We start from the raw sequence: 23,402 nt of genomic DNA on the forward strand, positions 1-23,402 counted from the left end.
ATCATTGGTCTTTGGGATCATTGATCTTGGTGATCATTGGTCCTGGGGATCATTGGTCTTGGAGATCATTGGTCATCAGAATCATTGGTCTTGGAGATCTTTGGCCCTGGGGCTCATTCCTGGTGATCATTGGTCTTGGAGATCATTGGTCCTGGGGATCATAGCTCTTGGGGGTCATTGGTCCTGGGAATCATTGGTCATGGGAATCATTGGTCTTTGGGATCATTGATCTTGGTGATCATAGGTCTTTGGGACCATTGGTCTTGGGAATCATTGGTCTTGGAGATCATTGGTCATGGTAATCATTGGTCTTTGGGGTCATTGATCTTGGTGATCATTGGTCTTGGGGTTCACTGGTCCTGGGGATCATTGGTCATGGGAATCGTTGGTCTTGGGGTCCATTGGTCTTTAGGGTCATTGTCCTGGGGTTCATTGGTCCTGGGGGTCATTGGTCATGGGAATCATTGGTCTTGGGTTCAATTTGTCTTGGGGAATCGATCTTTGGTCATGGGAATCATTGGTCTTAGAGTCCATTGGTCTTGAATGTCATTGGTCCTGGGGATCATTGGTCTTGGAGATTATTGATCATGGAAATCATTGGTTTTGAGTCATTGGTCTTGGGGATCATAGGTCTTGGGGGTTGGGGGTCATTGGTCCTGGGGATCATTGCTCTGTGAGATCATTGGTCATGAGAAACATTGACCTTGGGGTCGATCATTGGTCTTGGGAGATCATTGATCTTGTGGTCCATTGGTTTTGGGGATTACTGGTCCTAGGAATCATTGATCATGGGAATCATTGGTCTTGGGGGGTCATTGGTCTTGGGGACCATTGCCATCAAGAGAGAATGTGAGGGAGGAATCCAACATTTTATAATGGTCACCGAATGTGGAGTAAGGGGGAGATATTCTGATAGGCATACCTGTTGGAGAGACTTCCTCTCACTTCCTGTTGTGTCTTTTGGGAAAGGAAATGCAACTCTTGATGGGAACTAAGACAGCAATAAAAAAAAACCTGAAAGAGGCTCTAACACTTCCTCATTCCAAAATTTAAAAATATTTTGGCTGATGTTACAGGGTTCTACTAAACACTACATTTGCAAAAAGAGGGCATGTGATATGACTCCATCATGGCTTTTGGAAAAGAGCACCCTTACCTGAGCATAAATCATATATTATGGGGTGTCTTCATGGCCCTAACTACTGGGTTCATTTGCAAACGTTTGAAGACATCTAAACCAGGAACAAAAAGTTTGTTTCCTTCAGTGTTGTGAGAGCTACTCCATGCTCTGGTCCTCCACGAGGTGTGCAGGAGAACACTATTTCTGATGACAACTGGGGATTTTCCTTACTTTGGAGGTATTTCCTCTTGATTCCTGTTTTGGCTATGGAACAGGAAGTGAAGGGAAATCTTCCAACAGGGGACACTAGTTCTGGTGACAATCAGGGATTCCTTCAATTTGGAGGGATTTTATATCACTTCCTGTTTTTTTTACAGAAAATGATAGGAAATATCCCCAATGAGACACAGATAGTAAAAAAAAATGACTGGGGTTATAACCCTCCCTTACTCTATCCAAAATGAAAGAAGAGAAGTTTTGTCTTTAGTACCACTTCTGGGATTTTTGTCCACATAGATTTACTTAAAATGCTCAACAAAGTAGCTTGAAGCTTGCTGAAATCTTTACAAGTCCTCTACAAAAGTTTGCTGTACACAGGTCAGCCTTGTGTACAGAGAACATCTCCTCTATAAGGCCTCATTCACACCTCAGCATTTTGTAGCTTGAAGCCCGAAGCTCCAAAACGCCGGAGGAGAAAAATTTCAAATTATTCTCTATGGAGTCGGTTCACATCTCCACTACAAGTCGCCTGAAGCCAAACACCTGGAGCCCCGAAAGAGTTCTGGTGCTTTTTTTGTAGCTTGAATTGGGCAGATTTGCACATTTTTGACGCATTTCTATTCCCATAGAAATGAATGTAAATACGCGATTTGCGAGTTTTTGTATGCATTCACGAGTTTTGTCAGCGCGTTTTTGTGCAATTTTCTGCTCAAATGCAAAAATGTAAAAAAAAAAATAAAAAATTGTAATATTATATGAATAAATAAATGTAAAATAAATACACAAATAAATTAAAATCATCATAAAAAAATAATAAATAAATAAAATACATCAATAATATGTCGTATCAAATAAACAAATAATAATTAACCACTAGCCTAATTAATATATATATAGATATCTATATATATATATATATATAGATATATATAGATATCTATATATATATATATATATAGATATCTATATATATATATATATATATATATATTAACCCCTTCCCGACCAGCCACCGCAGTTACACTGCGGCAGATTGGCTCCCCTGCGCAAGCCGTCGCAGTTTGCGCGCGCCTGCTAAAGCTTTTTAAAAGAGCTGACTTTAAAAAGCTATGACGGCTCGCGCAGGGGAGCCAAACTGCCGCAGTATTATACTGGTCGGGGAGGGGTTTATATATATATATATATATATATATATATATATATATATATATATTTTTTTTTTTTTAAGGTTAGGGGTTAATTGTTATTTATTTATTTGATAGGACATATTATTGATGTATTTTATTTATTTATTTATGATGATTTTTAGTTATTTGTGTATTTATTTTACATTTTTTTATTTATATATTATTACTATTTTTTTTAACATTTTTGCAAAAAATTTGCACAAAAACGCGCGACAAAACACGTGAATGTGCACAAAAACTCGCAAATCGCGTACAATAAATGTAAAATAAATACACAAAAAACTAAAAATCATCATGAATAAATAATAAATAAATAAAATACATCAATAATATGTCATATCAAATAAATAAATAATAATCAACCCCTAACCTTAAAAAAAAATATATATATATATTTATTCCCTTCCCCACCAGCCGCCGCAGTTATACCTGAGCTAGCCATCAAAGCTGTACGTCGGCTCTTTTTAAAAGCTTTAGCAGGCGTGCGCAGCATGTCCCCGGAGCCAATGCGTGTGTCCGGTGGGCGCGATGAGCGCTGGGCACCGGCGATCGCTCGTGACAGAGTGAGAACCGGGATCTGTAAGTGTAAGCACACAAATCCCGGTTCTCTCAGGGGAGAGGAGACAGATTGTGAGCTCCTACTAAGTAGGAACACCAATCAGTCTCCTCCCCTAGTCAGTCCCCTCCCCACCACAGTTAGAACACACCCAGGGAACACAGTTAACCCCTTGATAGCCTCCTAGTGTTAACCCCTTCCCTGCCGGTGACATTTACACAGTAATCTCTGATCGCTGTATAAATGTTACTGGTCCCAAAATAATGTCAAAAGTGTCCGATCTGTCCCTTGCAATGTTGCAGTCACGATAAAAATCGCAGATCGCCGCCATTACTAGTAAAAACAAAAAAAAAATAATAAAAATGCCATAAATCTATCCCCTATTTTGTAGACGCTATAACTTTTGCACAAACCAATCAATATATGCTTATTGCGATTTTTTTTACCAAAATAATGTAGAAGAATACGTATCGGCCTAAACTGATGAAGACATTTTTTTTTTTTTTAATTTGGGATATTTATTATAGCAAAAAGAACAAAATATTGTGTTTTTTTCAAAATTGACGCTCTTTGTTTATAACGCAAAAAAAATAAAAACCTCAGAGGTGATCAAATACCACCAAAAGAAAGCTCTATTTGCGGGGAAAAAAAGGACGTCAAGCTATTTTTTTCCCCTTTTGGGAAAAAGGTTTTACATAAATAAATAAAAGCTGGTCATTGTAAGCACCCCTTGCCAGTGTTAGGTGGTTTGTCCCATTCCACTGATTTGTGGAATGGGACAAACTGTTTGTCCCATTTAAACTGATACATTCTGCTCGAGAGCTTGTGCTTTTGAAAAACAACAGACTTACTGGCTGGATCACCAGATGAAAATAAAAAGAAAATCCAAAAAGAAAAAAAATGAATGCAGCCGTCACATCTAAGAATTGGTAAGCTGCAGCCTCACCAGCACCCATCAAATGCAGCCTCACCAGCATCCATCAATGCAGCCTACCAGTGCCCATTAAATGCAGCCTCACCAGTGCCCATTAAATGCAGCCTCACCAGTGCCCATTAAATGCAGCCTCACCAGCGTCCATCAATGCAGCCTCACCAGTGCCCATCAAATGCAGCCTCACCAGCGCCCATCAATGAATGTTTGCTTGCTTCCATTCATTTGGGAGTCGGGACACAGACACAGTTCTCCACCGCCGCTGTGCCTCTGACACTATGTGTGAATGGAGCGGCGGCAGCCTGCTGATGCTGAGACTTAGTTGCTTGCTGCAGAGAGAAGGGAGTAGGAACACCAGTGGCTGAGCACCCTAGGCAGCAGGGCGCCCTAGGCGGCTGCCTAGTTTGCCTAGTGGTAGCACCGGCCCTGCTTGGCTCGCCCCCCCTCATCGGATTTCAGTCCTTCAGTCACATATGGGTGTCCTCTACTGTTTTCAGAAAGCTATGTACAGCTCTTTCTACCAGCCATGATCTGCCTGTATTGCATAGAGGAGCACAGAGACCCAGTGGTGACATCACCAGTTCTCAGATAAGGTATGTAATGAATACGGAAAGGTTTTACGTAATACATTTTTGTAAGCTTGCTGGTCAGGAGGGAGGAATTAGAGAAGGCAAAAGATTAAACTTCAGCTTTAAACCTTCATTCAGCCCCCCCTGTTAATGTACTCCGGTTCTGTGGAATGGTACAAGGAGATAAACACAGCTGTTTTTTAAAGCACAGATACAAATACATATATGAAAATATTTACAGGCCGGGGATTATATACATTCAACGAGGAGATAAAGCAGAACTCTGGCCAAAGTCTTGGATAGAGTGGAGATGGGTTAGGCTGACCATACACTATACAATCTGATTGTACAATCTCCTTTAGATCTACCATCAGCTATGTAGTGCAAGAGCCTGTCTGATATGATACTATGGAAATGAATTCATTAGGTTTGACCTCATATTTCATAGTTTTGCTAAAACTAAAAGAAATTTTAATTATATTATCAGTGGTGGCTGGTGGTAAATTTTTTTTTTTTTTTGGGGGGGGGGGGGGGACAAACAATGCACCCACAGCTACCCCCCCCCCCACCCCCCGATTGGTCACCAGCTCCGCACTTACCCCATCTAGGTCATGGGCAGCACTTCCTCCAGGTGATGAACGGTGGCCTCCCCTGCATATCCTCCTCCTCGGCATCACGGTGGTTCCCCTGTGCGTCTCCTCCCTCCTCCTCCTAGGCGGCCAATAGGATCACTTCTCCTCTCAGCCAATCGGGTGGCTGGTCTCAGGACCTGCTTCCTGATTGGCCAGGAGACAAATCAGGAAGGCAATAGCGAAGATTAATTCGCTATTGTCACACAACTGGGTGGACTCAGCACTGCGCCCTGAGCCCACCCTTTTTTGAAGCCTCAGGCTCTAATCATGTGCTTCCAAAAAAAAATAAACCCAACTGGAAACCATGCCCTGCATTACGGGCCGCCACTGTATATTATTATTATAATATAAAATACTATTATTATACTATTATTATTTTTTATTAATGCATTACAGGCTGCCACTGTATATTACTATTGTTATTATATTATTATTATTATTATATTATTATTATTTTAATTTGTTTGTTTCATACATTGTTATTGAGTGAACATACGAAAAAACATTTATAATTATATGATATCATAAACCACTTGAAGACCAAACCTTTTCTGGCCCTTTTTGTCTAAATCAGTATTTTTTGCTAGAAAATTACTTATAACTCCCACACATTATATATTTATATATATATATATATATATATATATATATATATATATATATATATATATATATATATATATATATATATATATATATATACATATATATATATATATATATATATATATATATATATATATATATATATATATATATGCTGTATATATATATATATATGCTGTATATATATATATATATATATATATTTTTTTTTAGCAGAGACCCTAGGGAATAAAATGGCAATCCTTGCAATGTTTTATGTCACACGGTATCTGCAAAGCCATTTTCCAAAAAGTATTTTTTTGGAAAAAATATATTTAATGAATAATAAGAAAAAAAACACACAATATATTTACCCCAATTTTTTTGTATAATATGAAAGATGATATTATGCCGAGTAAATAGATTCCTAACATGTCATGCAATTATTATTATTATTATACAGGATTTTTCTAGTGGCAACAGTTTGTGCAGCGCTTTACAATGCTGCATTACAGGCCACCACTGTATATTACTATTATTATTATATTATTGTTATTTTTTATTTCATACATTTTTATTGAGTGAACATATGAAAATCGTACAACTTATTAGTATTATTTTTTTTTTTTTATATATTATTATTATTACACTCCCTTGGCCTTCGTGATTCTGCTTTATCCTGGTTCTCCTCCTACCTATCTCAGCGCACTTTCAGTGTCACTTACAATTCTATCTCCTCCACTCCTCTTCCTCTTTCTGTTGGGGTACTCCAAGGCTCCGTCCTTGGGCCCCTCTTATTCTCGCTCTACACCTCTTATCTGGGCCAGTTGATAACCTCCCATGGCTTCCAATACCACCTCTATGCCGATGACACCCAGATCTATCTCTCCACTTCTCAACTCACCCCCTCAATCTCCTCACGGATCTAAAACTTACTGAATGACATATCGGTATGGATGTCACACCACTTCCTCAAGCTTAATCTTTCTAAAACTGAGCTTGTTATATTTCCTCCTTCCTGGTCCCCCTCCTGTGACTTCACCATTAATATCAACAGCACAACCATTGGTCCCTCCACACATGCCAGGGTCCTGGGTGTAATCCTTGACTCTGACCTCTCCTTCAGCCCCCATATCCAATCACTGGCTAAATCCTGCCGTCTTAACCTCCGCAACATCTCCAGAATTCAACCCTTCCTGACTAATGACACTGCAAAGCAACTTATTCACTCCTTGATTATTTCCCTCCTCGACTACTGCAACTCTCTCCTTAATGGCCTACCCTTAAGCAGGCTCCTCCCCCCTTCTGTCTATTATAATTGCTGCTGCTAGACTAATACACCTCACTAATCGATCTGTGACTGCTGCTCCTCTCTGTCAATCCCTTCACTGGCTTCCCCTACTCCACCGTGTAAAATTCAAAATGCTAACCATAACATACAAGGCCATTCACAACATTGCCCCCATCTACATCACCAACCTCATCTGCAGATATCGCCCAAATCGTCCCCTCCGCTCCTCCCAGGACCTCCTGATCTCTAGCTCCCTTGTTACCTCCTCCCATGCTCGCCTTCAGGACTTCTCCAGAGCCTCTCCCATCCTCTGGAATTCCCTACCCCAGTATATCCAATCAGACCCTACCCTGTCCACCTTTAGGAGATCCCTGAAAACTCATTTATTCAGGGAAGCCTACCCCACACCCACATAACTGTCCCTGAGCCACCCCCATCAAATCCTTCTTTGCAGCTATTGCCTTTTGTACCACCACCCCCTCCCTTTAGAATGTAAGCTCTACGAGCAGGGCCCTCCTGTACCTTTTGCTTTAAAAAGAAAAAAAAAATGTTTACTTCTACCCTAGATCGGAAGCGATGGTCCTTCAAGGCCATAGAGGCTATCAGAGACGACTTGGTCTGTGTCCTGCTCTGTGACCAGCTGGCCACACCATCCGATTGTTTCTCGGACGTGCCAGTGAAAGAGGTAAGCTTGAGAAACACCGGCAAGCTCAGAGTGGTGGGGGGGGGGGGGAGGGGTGAAGATGGCCTCCTGCCATCTTCTGAAAGTGATCCAGTGGTTAATGAGCCAATCGGATCGCTTTTATGTGAAAGCCAGACGCCAGCTGAAAAAATAATATTGGGGTTGTGGCTGGTAGCTTCAGACATAACCCCGGTAAACCATTTGCAACCCGCAATGTGTATGGCAAGTGGTTAATATTATTATTATTATTATTATTATAGTACTGTAATTGTGTTGTCCCCCTTATACATTGTAAAGCGCTGCGTAAACTGTTGGCGCTATATAAATCTTGTATAATAATAATAATAATAATAATATTTTTTTTTTTATATTTTTTTATAATATTAATAAAATTATATGATATCATAAACCACTTGAAGACAAAAACCTTTTCTGGCACGTATATATATATACATACACACTGTATATATATATATATATATATATGTATATATATATATATATATATATATATATATATATATATATATATATATATATATATATATATATATATATATATATTTTTTTTTTTTTTTTAGCAGAGACCCTAGGAAATAAAGTGGCAATCCTTGCAATGTTTTATGTCACACGGTATCTGCACAGCGGTTTTTCAAAAGCTGTTTTTTTGAAAAAATATATTTAATGAATAAAAAGAAAAAAAAAAACTACACGATACATTTACCCCAATTTTTTTGTATAATATGAAACATGATGTTATGTTGAGTAAATACGGTAGATACCTAACAAGTCATGCTTTAAAATGGGGCACACTCATGGAATTATTATTTATCTATTATTTATCTAGCGGCAACAGTTTGCGCAGCGCTTTACAATGTAGAGGGTGGACAGCACAATTACAATACGTTCAATGCAGAGAGAGAAAGAAAGAGAAGGGACAAAAAAAAAAGAGAAGGGAGGGCAACAAACTACGGTACTTAAAAATCTCCATAGGCAACACTTTAAAAATGTACAGGTTACCAGTTTAGAGTTACAGAGGAGGTCTAGTGCTAGAATTACTGCTCTCACTCTAACATTTGTGGCGATACCTCACATGTGTGGTGCGAACACCGTTTACATATGCGGGTACGACTTATGTATGCAGTGGCTTCTGCATGCGAGCACGGAGGGATGGAGGCGCTTTACGTTTTCTTTCTCATTTATTTATTTTTTTAAAAAACTGTGCCTTTCATTTTTTTTTGGATAACTTTTATTCGTATTACGAGAAATGTAAACATCCCCCTTGTAATAGAAATAAGGATGACAGGTCCTCTTTATGGAGAGATCTGGGGTCAAAAAGACCGCAAATCTCTCCTTTACTTTTAAAGGCAAATGATCAAAAAAAAAAATCTTTTGCTTTAAAAAGAAAAAAAAAATGTTTACTTCTACCCTAGATCAGAAGCGATGGTCCTTCAAGGCCATAGAGGCTATCAGAGACGACTTGGTCTCTGTCCTGCTCTGTGACCAGCTGGCCACACCATCCGATTGTTTCTCTGACGTGCCAGTGAAAGCGGTAAGCTTGAGAAACACCGGCAAGCTCAGAGTGGTGGGGGGGGGAGGGGTGGAGGGGTGAAGATGGCCTCCTGCCATCTTCTGAAAGTGATCCAGTGGTTAATGAGGCAATCGGATCGCTTTTATGTGAAAGCCAGACGCCAGCTGAAAAAATAATATCGGGGTTGTGGCTGGTAGCTTCAGACATAACCCCGGTAAACCATTTGCAACCCGCAATGTGTATGGCAAGTGGTTAATATTATTATTATTATTATTATAGTATATTACTAGGCATATAAATATTATTATTTTTTCTTTATATGGTATGGCAATGTAATCACCCAAGTTTTCGGTCTATTCTTGTGCATTCTTATGCACAAATTGGTATTTTTTTTTTTTTTTTTTACCGGTCTTTGAACTGAATGCCTTCTAATCTCATCTTTCTCTGATCGTGCGCTGCATGATTGAACCGCGTCCGGCACCTAGTAGGAGAACCGGCCCTCACAAAAAAAAAACATAAAACCTCCGAAAAAATTCAGGAGCTGCCGTCCCACCATTGACATGCAAATACCCTGAAAAGAGCTTTGGGCAAGGCTGACAAGAATGGCGAGAAGTAATTACGTCAGGTTTGGCTGCGTTTCTCCATACACCGCGGCGGCGCTCACTCCTATGGAAACCCACCGACGCTCTGAAGAATGAAATGAACCCAAAGAGAGGAGAGACTGAAGCTGAACGGCTCACGGCTTCATTTGTATTTCATTATCGGCGGCTAATCGGCGGAGGAATGCTCTGACATTCGGATGAAAGGATTCGGGGAGCGTTGAAGCCCAACAGTAGAATGAGCTGAAATGAAATTAAAGGCCTATTTGAAACACATTTTTAAATGGTTTACCAAAAAAAAAAAAAAAAAAAAAACAATAATTTTTTTAAAGGAACATGGCAATTAAAATGGAAACATTTTGTTTTTAATGTTAGGAAACATTGTACCCACTAGGTGTCCCGGTGTCCCGTACCCTAGGATCACCCTTATTGGAGTTAGTCAGCACTCACCACTGAAAGCTCTGTCCATATCCTTCATTGAAATCTGAAAACACAGCCAAAATGAACCCTACTTCAAAGGACCACCTACTGAAGCCACACTGATACATACCGCATAGATGCCAACTGTTCCGGATTTTCCGGGACAGTCCCGCATCTAGGTGCTCTGTCCTGGGCTCTGTCCTTGGATCACAGCAACCCTCTTATTTGAGTTACTGAGCACCCACCAGTGAAATCTCTGTCCATATCCTTCATTTAAACCTAAAAACACAGCCAAGGAGCCAAGGTATCCCCTGGTTCTAAGGACCGCCTACTGAAGCCACACCCATACATATGGCAAAGATCCCAACTGTTCCAGATTCACCGGGACAGTCCCTCACCTTAATTCCCTGTCCCAGGCTGTTTCCTGGGATCAAAGCGTCACCTTTATTTGAGTTACTGAGCACCCACCCACAAAATCTCTGTCCATATCCTTCCTTTAAATCTGAAAATACAGCCAAAGTGTCCCCTGGTTCTAAGGACCATCCACTAAAACTACACCGATATATACTGCATAGACCCCAGCTGTTCCAGATTTGCCAGGACAGTCAGAAATTCTAGCTGCTCTGTCCCGGGCTCTGTCCTGGCATCACAGCACCCCTCTTATTTGAGTTACTGAGCACCCACCAGTGAAATCTCTGTCCATGTCCTTTATTTAAACCTAAAAACACAGCCAAGGAGCCAATGTTTCCCCTGGTTCTAAGGACCGCCTACTGAAGCCACACCCCTACATACTGCAAAGATCCCAACTGTTCCAGATTCACCAGGACAGTCCCTCATCTAAGTTCTCTGTCCCAGGCTGTGTCCTGGGATCAAAGCATCACCTTTATTAGAAGTACTGAGCACCCACTAGTGAAATCTCTGTCCATATCCTTAATTGAAATCTGAAAATACAGCCAAAGTGTCCACTGGTTCTAAGTACCATCTACTGAAGCCACACTCAAACATACTGCATAGGTGCCAAGAGTTCCAGATTCACTGGGACAGTCCCGCATCTGGGTTCTCTATCCCGGGCTGTGTCCTGGGATCACAGCATCACCTTTATTTCATTTGCTGATGATGAGCAGTAACTTAAGAAAGGGTATATAACTGAGAGGATCGCAGCCACTAGTAGGCAGTTCCCACGTCTAGGTGCTCTGTCCGAAGCTCTGTCCTGGAAACATGGCATCACCTTTATTTGAGTTACTGAGCACCCACCAGCGAAATCTCTGTCCATATCCTTAATTTAAATCTGAAAACACAGCCAAAGTGTCCCCTGGTTCTAAGGACCATCTACTAAAACTACACCAATATGTATTGCATAGATCCCAACTGTTCCAGATTTGCCAGGACAGTCACAAATTCTAGGTGCTCTGTTCTGGGCTCTGTCCTGGCATCACAGCACCCCTCTTATTTGAATTACTGAGCACCCACCAGTGAAATCTCTTTCCATATCCTTCATTAAAAACCAAAAACAAAGCCAAGGAGCCAAGGTGTCCCCTGGTTCTAAGGACCGCCTACTGAAGCCACACCCCTACATACTGCAAAGATCCCAAGTGTTCCAGATTTACCGGGACAGTCCCTCATCTGGGTTCTCTGTCCCAGGCTGTGTCCTGGGATGAAAGCATCACCTTTATTTGAGTTACTGAGCACCCACTAGTGAAATCTCTGTCCAGATCCTTAATTGAAATCTAGAAATACAGCCAAAGTGTCCACTGGTTCTAAGTACCATCTACTGAAGCCACACTCAAACATACTGCATAGGTGCCAAGAGTTCCAGATTCACTGGGACAGTCTCGCATCTGGGTTCTCTGTCACGGGCTGTGTCCTGGGATCACAGCATCACTTTTATTTGAGTTACTGAGCACCCACCACCGAAATCTTTGTCCATATCCTTCATATAAATCTGAAAACACAGCCAAATTGTCCCCTGGTTCTAAGGACCACCTACTGAAGCTACATCAATACATACTGCACAGGAGCCAACTGTTTCAGATTCAATCTGAGTTCTCTGTTCTGGACTGTGTCCTGGGATCACAGCATCACCTCTATTTGAGTTACTGAGCACCTACCAGTGATATCTCTGTCCATATCCTTCATTTAAAACCAGAAACCAGGAAGCAGGACCCCCTGATGAAAGCCACACCTGTACAAACCACATAGATGGCAACTATTTGTTGGGGCAGTCTTACATCTAGGCGCCCTGTCCCAGGCCATGTCCTGGGATCACAGCATTAAACCTTTTTTGAGTAACTCAAGAAAGGGTATTAACTGAAGGTACTGGAGCCATTGGAAGGAGGTTTCCAGCATAATTAGAGGTGAAAAAGTGGGCATGGCCTGGGTGAAGCCACCTAGAAAGTGGGTGTGATTTAAGGCAGGAGCAGCTGGAAGGTGGGCATGTTAAGTGTGTGCTCTTGGTGGAGACTTGGACAAATATGTTGGCAAGTATGGCACTGACTAGATAATGGATGAACTGCGAAAAACTGTGCAAGTTCAAGCATTTTCACCTTTTTTTATCCTTCATCCTTTCATTGTTTGTATATTTCTCAATAGTGCCACAGCAACCTACCCAATGGTTCCCATATTGCACTGTGGTGTCATCAAAAGGTAACTATACAGCACTGTATTTCCTTTGAAATTGCATGTGAGACTATTAAAATATTTCCATATTGCACTGTGGCACCATTAACAGATGCCATACTACACTGTGGTACCATCAGCGGGTAACCATATTGCTCTGTTGTACCATCAACAGGTGCCCATATTGCACTGTGGGACTATGGAGGGATGCCAACATTGGACTGTGAGACCATCCTTAGATGCCCACACTGCATTGTTTTACCATTGACAGCTTTCCATATAGTACTTTAGTATTATCAACAATTAAGCCCATACTGGACTGTGGTTGCATGAACAGGTAACCATATTGCACTGTGGTACCATTGACAGGTACCCATATTACACTGTGGGGCTACGGAGATACTTCCATATTACACTGTGGTATCATCAACAGGTAACCGTATAGCACTATAGTACAATCAACAACTGCTCATCTGCATTTTGGCACCATCAACAGGTGCCCATATTGCACTGTGGGACTCTTAAAATATTTCCATTTTACACTGTGGGACTATTGAAATATCTCCATATTGCACCGTGGGGCTCTTGAAATAGTTCCACATTGCTCTGTGGTACTATTAAGCTATTTCCATATTGCACAGTGGCACCATCAAAAGATGCCCATACTGCACTGTGGTACTATTAGTGGGTAACCGTATTGCTCTGTTGTACATATTGCACTGTGGGACTATGGAGGGATGCCGATATTGCACTCTGAGACCATTGAAAGGAGGCAATATTGCATTCCGGAACCATCAAGAGGTGCCCATGCCCTATAAGACCACTGCAAGTTTCTTTTTTGCACTGTGCAACAACGGGGAGGTGCCCATATTGCACTATGGGACTACTGAGAAGTGCCAGTATTGTACTGTGGGACCATTAGGCAGTGCCTGTTTTGTAGAGTGGGACGATCCACAGATACTGGTACACCGTAAGACCATTGACAGTTTCCTGTATTGCACAATGGGACCACCAAAAGATGTCCCTATTGCACAGAAGCAAGGAACGATGGAGCAGCACCCATATTGCACTGTGGGACTATAGAGTGGTGTCTGTAGGGTGTTGGGTAGGTGCAGCTTGGTGTGGCAGGCAGTAAGTACACAGAATCCCAATTTGCCAGAAACTATATATTGTAAATGTAGATCAACAGGTAACAGGCCCTGCGGGAAGTTCACCCATCTGGTGCCACTTACAACTGTACAGTGGAAAGACAGCAGTCGGAAGATTCTGGGATGTCGACAGCGTCTGCCACGAGGAGCAGAGTGCAGCCTGGCCAGTCCAACCCAAAGGGGAAGTTTGCTGATAAGGTTGACCTAGTCCCTGCTCTCTCCCTACTCCTCCAGAACCTTTTCCTATCACTCACCATTGTCCCTGACAGACGGGGAACCTGTCTCTACACTAGCCACCAGCAAGAAAGTGCGCCAAACCCAAGGCTCAGCGTCTTAAATAGACTCTGCCTGACCCAAGATGGCTGCCAAAGTCACACGGGGCATGACCATACAACCGGATCGCCGCCCTATGTGACTGAGGAAATCATAGAGGATCTCTTCTCAACTTCCTCCCCCTATCTGCATTGCTGCTGTGGTTGAGCGCCACCTATAGTGGAGAATACAGACTGCAACTGCATATATGCGAGGTGCCTATATTGCACTGTGAAATGCAGGGTTGCCTTTTGATCTCTGGCATATCGCTATATCAGTATTTATATACTACGCTCCCCCGGGTCCTCGGGGCTCCAGGTGATGCAGTAGCAAAATGATGACAAGGTGATGCCATGTATGACCATTACTTTGGTTCCTCTTATCACACAATTATCACACTTCATATCATGTGATCTGGTGACAGGTTCTCTTCGAAGCTGTCTCAAGCTGTACATCCATGCATCCAACATTAATGTCAATGACACGATTAGCACAAGCAGTGTGACCGTGGCACGTCAGCGAGGGACATTTTCCATATTCCTGGGGTGAGGGCTGCCCTATGCATTAGATATCTAGCAATGAGCAGCTGGGCATTCCAAACATCATATGTGTGCGGCCATAGAACTGTGATATAGAGGATCGGGTTCCTCTCAGGGGCATGCTGGGTAATCAGGCATGCCTGCTGCTTCACAATACTGTAGGATTAATGTGGACCTATTATTAAAATTTCCAATTCATGTCAATCCATAGAGATCACGGTAATGCCAGATCAGATTATTACTGTTTGTAAGAGAAAAAATACTTTTTCTTGCTAGGATAAATAAAACACTCAGTTCCTGGGCTCTATCATGTGACCCCAACGCCTCGGCTAAAATCACATTGTCTGTGGCTACCAGGAGCCCCGACTAGTTCTTCATGTCATTAGAGCAGAGGGTGCTAGAGGTTCCCTGAGCATGCTATAAACTGTTTTGCCTGTTGGATACGCTACAACTGACACCAAGAATCCTCTCGGATATCTGTAAGGTGACATTCCCCCCACTAATCATCTATGTAAGGGGTGTTCCTCCAAATGACAACCAATGTAAGAACCATTCTCCTCACTGACTACCAATATATGGAGCATTCTTCTCACTGACCACCAATCTAAGAAACAATCTTCCCACTGATCACCAATCTAAGGATCATTCTTCTCACTGATCACCAATGTAAGGATCATTCTTCTCACTGATCACCAATATATGGAGCATTCTTCTCACTGACCACCAATCTAAGAAACATTCTTCCCACTAAACCACCAATGTAAGGAGGCATTCTTCCCACTGATCACCAATGTAAGGAGCATTCTTCCCACTGATCACCAATGTAAGAACCATTCTCCTCACTGACCACCAATATATGGAACATTCTTCTCACCAACCACCAATATAAGGAGCATTCTTCTCACTGACCACCAATCTAAGAAACATTCTTCCCACTGATCACCAATGTAAGGAGCATTCTTCCCACTGATCACCAATGTAAGGAACATTCTTCCCACTGATCACCAATGTAATGAACATTCTTCTCACTGACCACCAATGTAAGGAACATTCTTCTTACTGATCACCAATGTAAGGAGCATTCTTCCCACTGATCACCAATGTAAGGAACATTCTTCTCACTGATCACCAACGTAAGGGGGATTCTTCCCACTGATCACCAATGTAAGGAACATTCTTCCCACTATTTACCAATTTAAGGGACATTCTTCCAACTGACCACAAATGTAAGGAACACTCTTCTCACTGATCACCAATGTAAGGAACATTCTTCCGACTGATCACCAATGTAAGGAGCATTCTTCTCACTGATCACCAATATAAGGAACATTCTTCCCACTGATCACCAATGTAAGGAACATTCTTCTCACTGTTCACCAATGTAAGGAACATTCTTCTCACTAATCACCAATGTAAGGAGCATTCTTCTCACTGATCACCAATGTAAGGAACATTCTTCTCACTAATCACCAATGTAAGGAGCATTCTTCTCACTGATCACCAATGTAAGGAACATTCTTCTCACTGATCACCAATGTAAGGAACATTCTTCTCACTAATCACCAATGTAAGGAGCATTCTTCTCACTGATCACCAATGTGAGGAACATTCTTCCCACTGATCACCAACGTAAGGGGGATTCTTCCCACTGATCACCAATGTAAGGAGCATTCTTCCCACTGATCACCAATATTTGCTCACTTCATTTGTTTTCTGTATATTCATAAATGTTTCATTTTATTATTCCAGAAAATCATTTGGTTGTATAGAGGACGAAGACCCCTACATTGGCGGTGTTCGGTGAAAAGACAGCCTCCATACGGTGGTGGTCCGAATGCCCTTCCAGGGATGGTACTAACCTTGTCATTGGACTTGGTGGATGCACTGTCCTGACATTTGAGGACCTCATGAAATGCAATAGGCAGTCAGAACATCATTTGTTTTTAAGTTTTACTTTACTTTATTTAGTAAAAAAAATTCTTATTAAACACCACCAAAAGAAAGCTCTATACGTCTCAAAAAATTATATAAAAATTAATTTGGGTATACCAGAGGTCTCCAAACTTTCAAAACAAAGGGACAATTTGCTACCATTCAAGCCAAATTGTGCCGGACTGTGGCCAGTGGGAGTAGAATATGCCCTGGAATTAGTGGGAGTAAACAATGGCATAGGTCTGGAGATCATTGGGAGTTGGTGTCAGTGGGAGGAATAGTGCCCCATCGTTGGTGTCAGTGGAAGAAATAGTGCCTCATCATTGGTGTCAGTGGGAGGAATAGTGCCCCATCATTGGTGTCAGTGGGAGGAATAGTGCCCCATCATTGGTGTCAGTGCAAGAAAAAGTGCCCCATCATTGGTGTCAGTAGAAGAAATAGTGCCCCATCATTTGTATCAGTGGGAGCAATAGTGTCCCATCATTGGTGTCAGTGGGAGGAATAGTGCCCCATCATTGATGTCAGTCCAAGAATAGTGCCCCATGATTGGTATCAGTGGGAGAAAAAATGCCTCATCATTGCTGTTAGTGGGAGGAATAGTGCCCCAACATTGGTGTCAGTGGGAGGAATAGCACCCCATCCTTGGTGTCAGTGGGAGGAATAGTGCCCTATCATTGGTATCAGTGGGAGTAATAGTGCCCCATCATTGGTGTCAGTGGAAAGAATATTGCCCCATTATTGGTGTGAGTTGGGCAAAGCGTGCCTTATATCAGTGGCAGGAATAGTGCCCCAAGGGCCAGATAAAGACAAGCAAAGGGCCACATCCAGCCTGTGGGCCGCAGTTAGGAGACCTCTGGGGTATACTAATGCATGACCGAGTAAACTATCACAGAACTGGTGTAACTAGCCGGATCACCAAGTGAAAATAAAGGAAAAAGAAGCCACAAGAAAGAAAACGAATGCAGTCACCACAGATAGAGATTGATAAGATACAATACATTACATTTTTATTCTTGAGTTTAAATACACTTAAAATTTCTAGTTTTTTTTTGTTTTTCAAAATTTTCTGGGATTATGGATCGAGTGGATAACCTCGAATTATTATCATTAGATGGCGTATGTTATTACTATACATTGAGGAATGCCCAGCTTTTACTGTGTTTATAAACAAGGGATAAAAGTGTCCCGAGGAACGTAAAGAACGTTGTAGGGTCACCTCTGGCCGTCAGCATATCTTCACGGCCTTTCGCGTCTTAAGTATCCGGACGACACACATGCTACGTGACCAAGAACATTTGTAGACCACTTGTAACATGTTAGTACCCTAATGACTGCAAGGAGGACGTAGCCTGCTGACAGGTTCCTCCATCATCCGGTGATCCCGAGGAATTGTCACCCACCACTGATCATTAGAAGGGAATGTCACGAGGCACGAGGTATATTTTATATTTACAGTGCTTCACTGATGCAAGATCCTTGCAACTTGCTTGAGCTTATTTTCAGCTATGAAAACATAAGCAGGAATTCGATCTGTTCCATCACATGATAAGAAGGCTTACACCGGCCTCCTGGCTTCTGCCATTTCCATGTGTGTCCTATGACAAAGCAAGTTTAGATTTATTTAGGGCGCTGTGACTTTCAAACGCTCCTCTGTCATATACTGTACTATTATTCGAGCAATGAAGTTATATTTAGAATGCTCTGGGATAGTCGGGAGTCGGGACTGATTGGAAACTTTCTGAGAACATTTAAAGGGCCATAAAATGAGAAAATAGGGAAAGTATCTGGCCATGATGTTGGCCGGATAAGGTCCACCAGCCCTTTAGGCTTCTCTGCTGGTCTCATCACCAACCTATTGTTTAATTGTCCTACTTTGTAACCAAATTCCCCTGTCCATCTTTACTTCTCAGCTGACCCTCTTTTATTTAGCTCTTCCCAGTTCTGTAGCCCAATTTATTAGACAAAGACTCTGGAGATTGAGATTCAGAGACAGAGGACCATCCATGAATTATCTATCTCTCTCATTCAGTCTCCTTTCCAACCCTCACTGGTATTTTTTTCTTATTTCATCCTCCTCTCTCCCTCCGTTCTTTTTCTTTTCTTCTCTTTCTCATTCCTTCCTCCCTTCTGTCCTTTCATTCTTCTCTCTCCTTCCAACTACCTTATTTCTTTCCTTCTACCTTTCTTCCTTCATCTCCTTCCCTCTCCTCCTTCCTTTTTTCCCTCCACCGCCTCCTTATTCTTTCCTGCCTTCCTTCCTTTTTTCTTTCCTCCCTCAATTTCTTTCTTCCCTCCCTCCTTTACTCCCTTCTTTATTCCTTCCTCCCTCTTCTCCCTCCCTCCTTCCTTTCATGCTACTCTCCCTCGCTCCCTTACCTCCTTCCTTATTTCCTTCCAACCTCCCTCCCTTTGCTCCTTCCATATTTCCTTCCTCCCTCTGTTTCTTCCTTTCCTCTCTTCCAGCTACTTTTCCTCCTTTCCAACCTTCCTATCTTATTTCTTTCCTCCCACCTTCCTTTCATCATTCCTTCACCTTTCCTTTCTTCTTTTTCTTCCACTTTCCCTTCCCTTCTTTCTTATTTGCTTCTACCCTCTCTCTTCCCTCCATCTTTCCTTTATTTCTTCTTCATATTTCCTCACTCCCTCCATTCCTCCTTTCTTTTCCTTTCTGTCTTCCTCTCTTCCCTTCTTCCATGCTTCCTTTTCTTGTCTTAGTGCCCCCTTGCATCGAGAAATGCCCACCAGAATACTCCCCTTACATCAAAGAGCACCGATCAGAGTCCCCCTTACATCCAGGAGTACCCATCAGAGTCCCCCCTTAGATCAAAGAGTGCCGACCGGAGTCCCCCTTAAATCCAGGAGTGTGCATCAGAGTCCTCCTTACATATAGAAGTGCCCATCAGAGTCCCCCCTTGGATCAAAGAGTGCTGATCAGAGTTCCCCTTAAATTCAGAAGTGCCCATCAGAGCCCCCTTACATCTAGGAGTGCCGATCAGAGTCCCCCCTTACATCCAGGTGTGCCCATCAGAGTCACCCATACATCTATCTGTGCCAGTCAGAGTCCCCCTTACATCTAGAAGTGCCCATCAGAGTCCCCCTTACATCCAGGAGTGCCGATCAGAGTCCCCCTTACATCCAGAAGTGCCCATCAGAGTCCCCCTTACATCTAGAAGTGCCCATCAGAGTCCCCCTTACATCCAGGTGTGCCCATCAGAGTCACCCTTACATCTATAGGTGCCCATTAGAGTCCCCCTTACATCCAGGAGTGCCCATCGGAGTCCCCCTTACATCTAGAAGTGCCCATCAGAGTCCCCCCTTACATCCAGGTGTGCCCATCAGAGTCACCCTTACATCTATAGGTGCCCATCAGAGTCCCCCTTACATCCAGGAGTGCCCATCAGAGTCCCGCTTACATCTAGAAGTGCCCATCAGAGTCCCCCCTTACATCCAGGTGTGCCCATCAGAGTCACCCTTACATCTATAGGTGCCCATCAGAGCCCCCCTTAAATCCAGAAGTGCCCAACAGAGTCCCCCTTACATCCAGGTGTGCCCATCAGAGTCACCCTTACATCTAGAAGTGCCCATCAGAGTCCCCCTTACATCCAGGAGTGCCCATCAGAGTCCCCCTTACATCTAGAAGTGCCCATCAGAGTCCCCCTTACATCTAGAAGTGCCCATCAGAGTCCCCCTTACATCCAGGCATGCCCATCAGAGTCCCCCTTACATCTAAAAGTGCCTATCAGAGTCCCCCTTACATCCAGGAGTGCCCATCAGAGTCCCCCTTACATCTAAAAGTGCCTATCAGAGTCCCCCTTACATCCAGGAGTGCCGATCAGAGTCCCCCTTACATCTAGGAGCACCGATCAGAGTCCTCCTTATATCCAGGAGTGCCCATCAGAGTCCCCCTTACATTCAGGAGCACCGATCAGAGTCCTCCTTATATCCAGGAGTGCCCATCAGAGTCCCCCTTACATCCAGGAGTGCCCATCAGAGTCCCCCTTACATCTAGGAGCACCGATCAGAGTCCTCCTTATATCCAAGAGTGCCCATCAGAGTCCCCCTTACATTCAGGAGCGCCGATCAGAGTCCTCCTTATATCCAGGAGTGCCCACCAGAGTCCCCCTTACATCCAGGAGCGCCGATCAGAGTCCCCCTTACATTCAGGAGTGCCCATCAGAGTCCCCCCTTAGATCAAAGAGTGCTCATCTGATCCCCCTTACATCCAGGAGTGCCCATTAGAGTCCCCCTTACATCTAGGAGTGCTCATCTGATCCCCCTTACATCCAGGAGTGCCCATCAGAGTCCCCCTTACATCCAGGAGTGCCCATCAGAGTCCCCCTCATATCCAGAAATGTCGATCAGAGTCCCCCCTTACATCCAGGAGTGCCCATTAGAGTCCTCCCTGACATTCTGAAGCTATAATAGAGGAATTTACTTTGAGATGAAGATTAGCAAGGCAAGGGGCCCCTTAGTGGTTTTTGCTGTGGGGCCCCACTACACACACTTACAGCCTTACTGTTGAAATGAATGTCAATGGACTCCAGTGTTTTAAAAGCTCCTCACCAAACGGCACTGAATGAACGTTTGTTTCTATAGTCACCCAGTAACACCCGGCACGGCCTCCTCTCCGCACACGGCTCCCGTAGATAGCGCAGGTATTTTTAGCTGACACTGGCTCAATTGATTGCTGCTATTTTAAATCTTTTCTTAGTTTAGACCAGGAAACTCTCCTACAACCGAACGAGACTGCGCAAAAATCAACGCAGAGCTTGCCCGCCGCTTGGACAAGAAACGTTAACTTCTACTTAAAATAGCAATAAAAAATGATTAAATAAAATTAAATAAACAATTAACGGCAATTCTGGGTGTCTGCGCTTTTCTGTCAGTGTCTAGAAAGCGTCAATTTTGCGCTCGTTCCCAATAGGTGTAAGCCTAGCCCTCTATCGAAAATGAAAAAAAAAAAAAAAAGAAGAAAAAAAGACCTTTAGGCTACATTCACCCCTTCACCCACTTCATGTGAATGCACGTTTTTGGCACTTTTTTTTCGCAGGTTTTCACGCCACATGCATAGGGCAGCCCGTTCATTTCAATAGGCTGCCCTACAGTACGCGCGACAATCGCACCAAAGAAGCTCTTGCATCTTTTTTGGGGTTGAAAAAATTTGTAAGTTTGTAACTTCATAAATTCGAAAATTCGCAAATTCGTAAATTTGAAAGTTCGAAAATCCCAAAATCCGTGAATTCGTAAAATTCGAAAATTCACAAATTTGTTCCAAAAGTCCAAAATCCGTGAATTGGAAAATCAGAAAATTCAAAAATGCGAAAATCTGAAAATAAGAAAGAAAATGCGAAAATTCGAAAGAACGGAAATTCTAAAATTTTAAATTATAACTAACTAATAATATCTAACTATTAAATTATAGGTATTGGAATTTCCTTTCAAATTTGGCTGTTAGTGAACGTAACGAATACGAATTTTTCCGAAGTTACGAATTATCCGAAATAACGAATTCCGTATCAAAACAAATGGAATGGAATGAATTAATAATAATAAAAATAATAATAAAAAGTTTTTTATTATTATTGTTATTTATTATTATTAATTTGTTACGTTCCATTCGTTTAGATACGGCATTCGTTATTTCGGATAATTCATAACTTCAGATAAATTCGTATTCGTTACGTTCACTAACAGCCAAATTTGAAAGGAAATTCCAATACCTATAATTTAATAGTTAGTAATAGTGAAGTTATTATTAGTTAGTTATTATTTCAGATTTTTTTATTTTCGGGTTTTGGAATTTTTCATATTTTCATTCTTATTTTCGTTCTTTTGAATTTTCATTCTTATTTTCGGATTTTCGAATTTCCGAATTTCCGGATTTAGATTTTTCGGATTTTCAAATTTCTGAATTTACGAATATTCCGAAAAATTAGTTAAACGGGTTTTCGTCAATAGTCAGTAATCTCAAGGTATAGTATAAAAAGTTTTATATAAAGACAGATTAAAATATTGTTAAAAAAAAACAATTCTGGCCAGTACCTTTCAATACAGTTTTATGGCTATAGCACTTTAGAATTGAGTTCCCAACATGCTTTGCATATGTGCCAGGCTTCTTCAGGGGATGCTGTCCATTGGAGGTACAAGCCTTCTATTAGAATGGAGTTCCCAACATGTTTCGCCCACGTTCTGGGCTTCTTCAGGGGCTGCTGTCCATTGGAGGTACAAGCTTCTTCAGGGGATGCTGTCCTTTGGAGGTACAAGCCTTCTATTAGGCTTGTACCTCCAATGGCCAGCATTCCCTGAAGAAGACCGGAACATGGGCAAAACATGTTGGGAACTCCATTCTAATAGAAGGCTTGTACCTCCAATGTACAGCATCCCCTGAAGAAGCCCAGAACATGGGCGAAACATGTTGGGAACTCCATTCTAATAGAAGGCTTGTATCTCAAATGGACATCATCCCCTGAAGAAGCCTGGAACATGAGCGAAACATGTTGGGAACTCCATTCTAATAGAAGACTTGTACCTTC

This window comes from Aquarana catesbeiana, linkage group LG13, assembly GCF_042186555.1.
Source record: "Aquarana catesbeiana isolate 2022-GZ linkage group LG13, ASM4218655v1, whole genome shotgun sequence".
In the NCBI taxonomy this organism is placed as follows: Eukaryota; Metazoa; Chordata; class Amphibia; order Anura; family Ranidae; genus Aquarana; species Aquarana catesbeiana.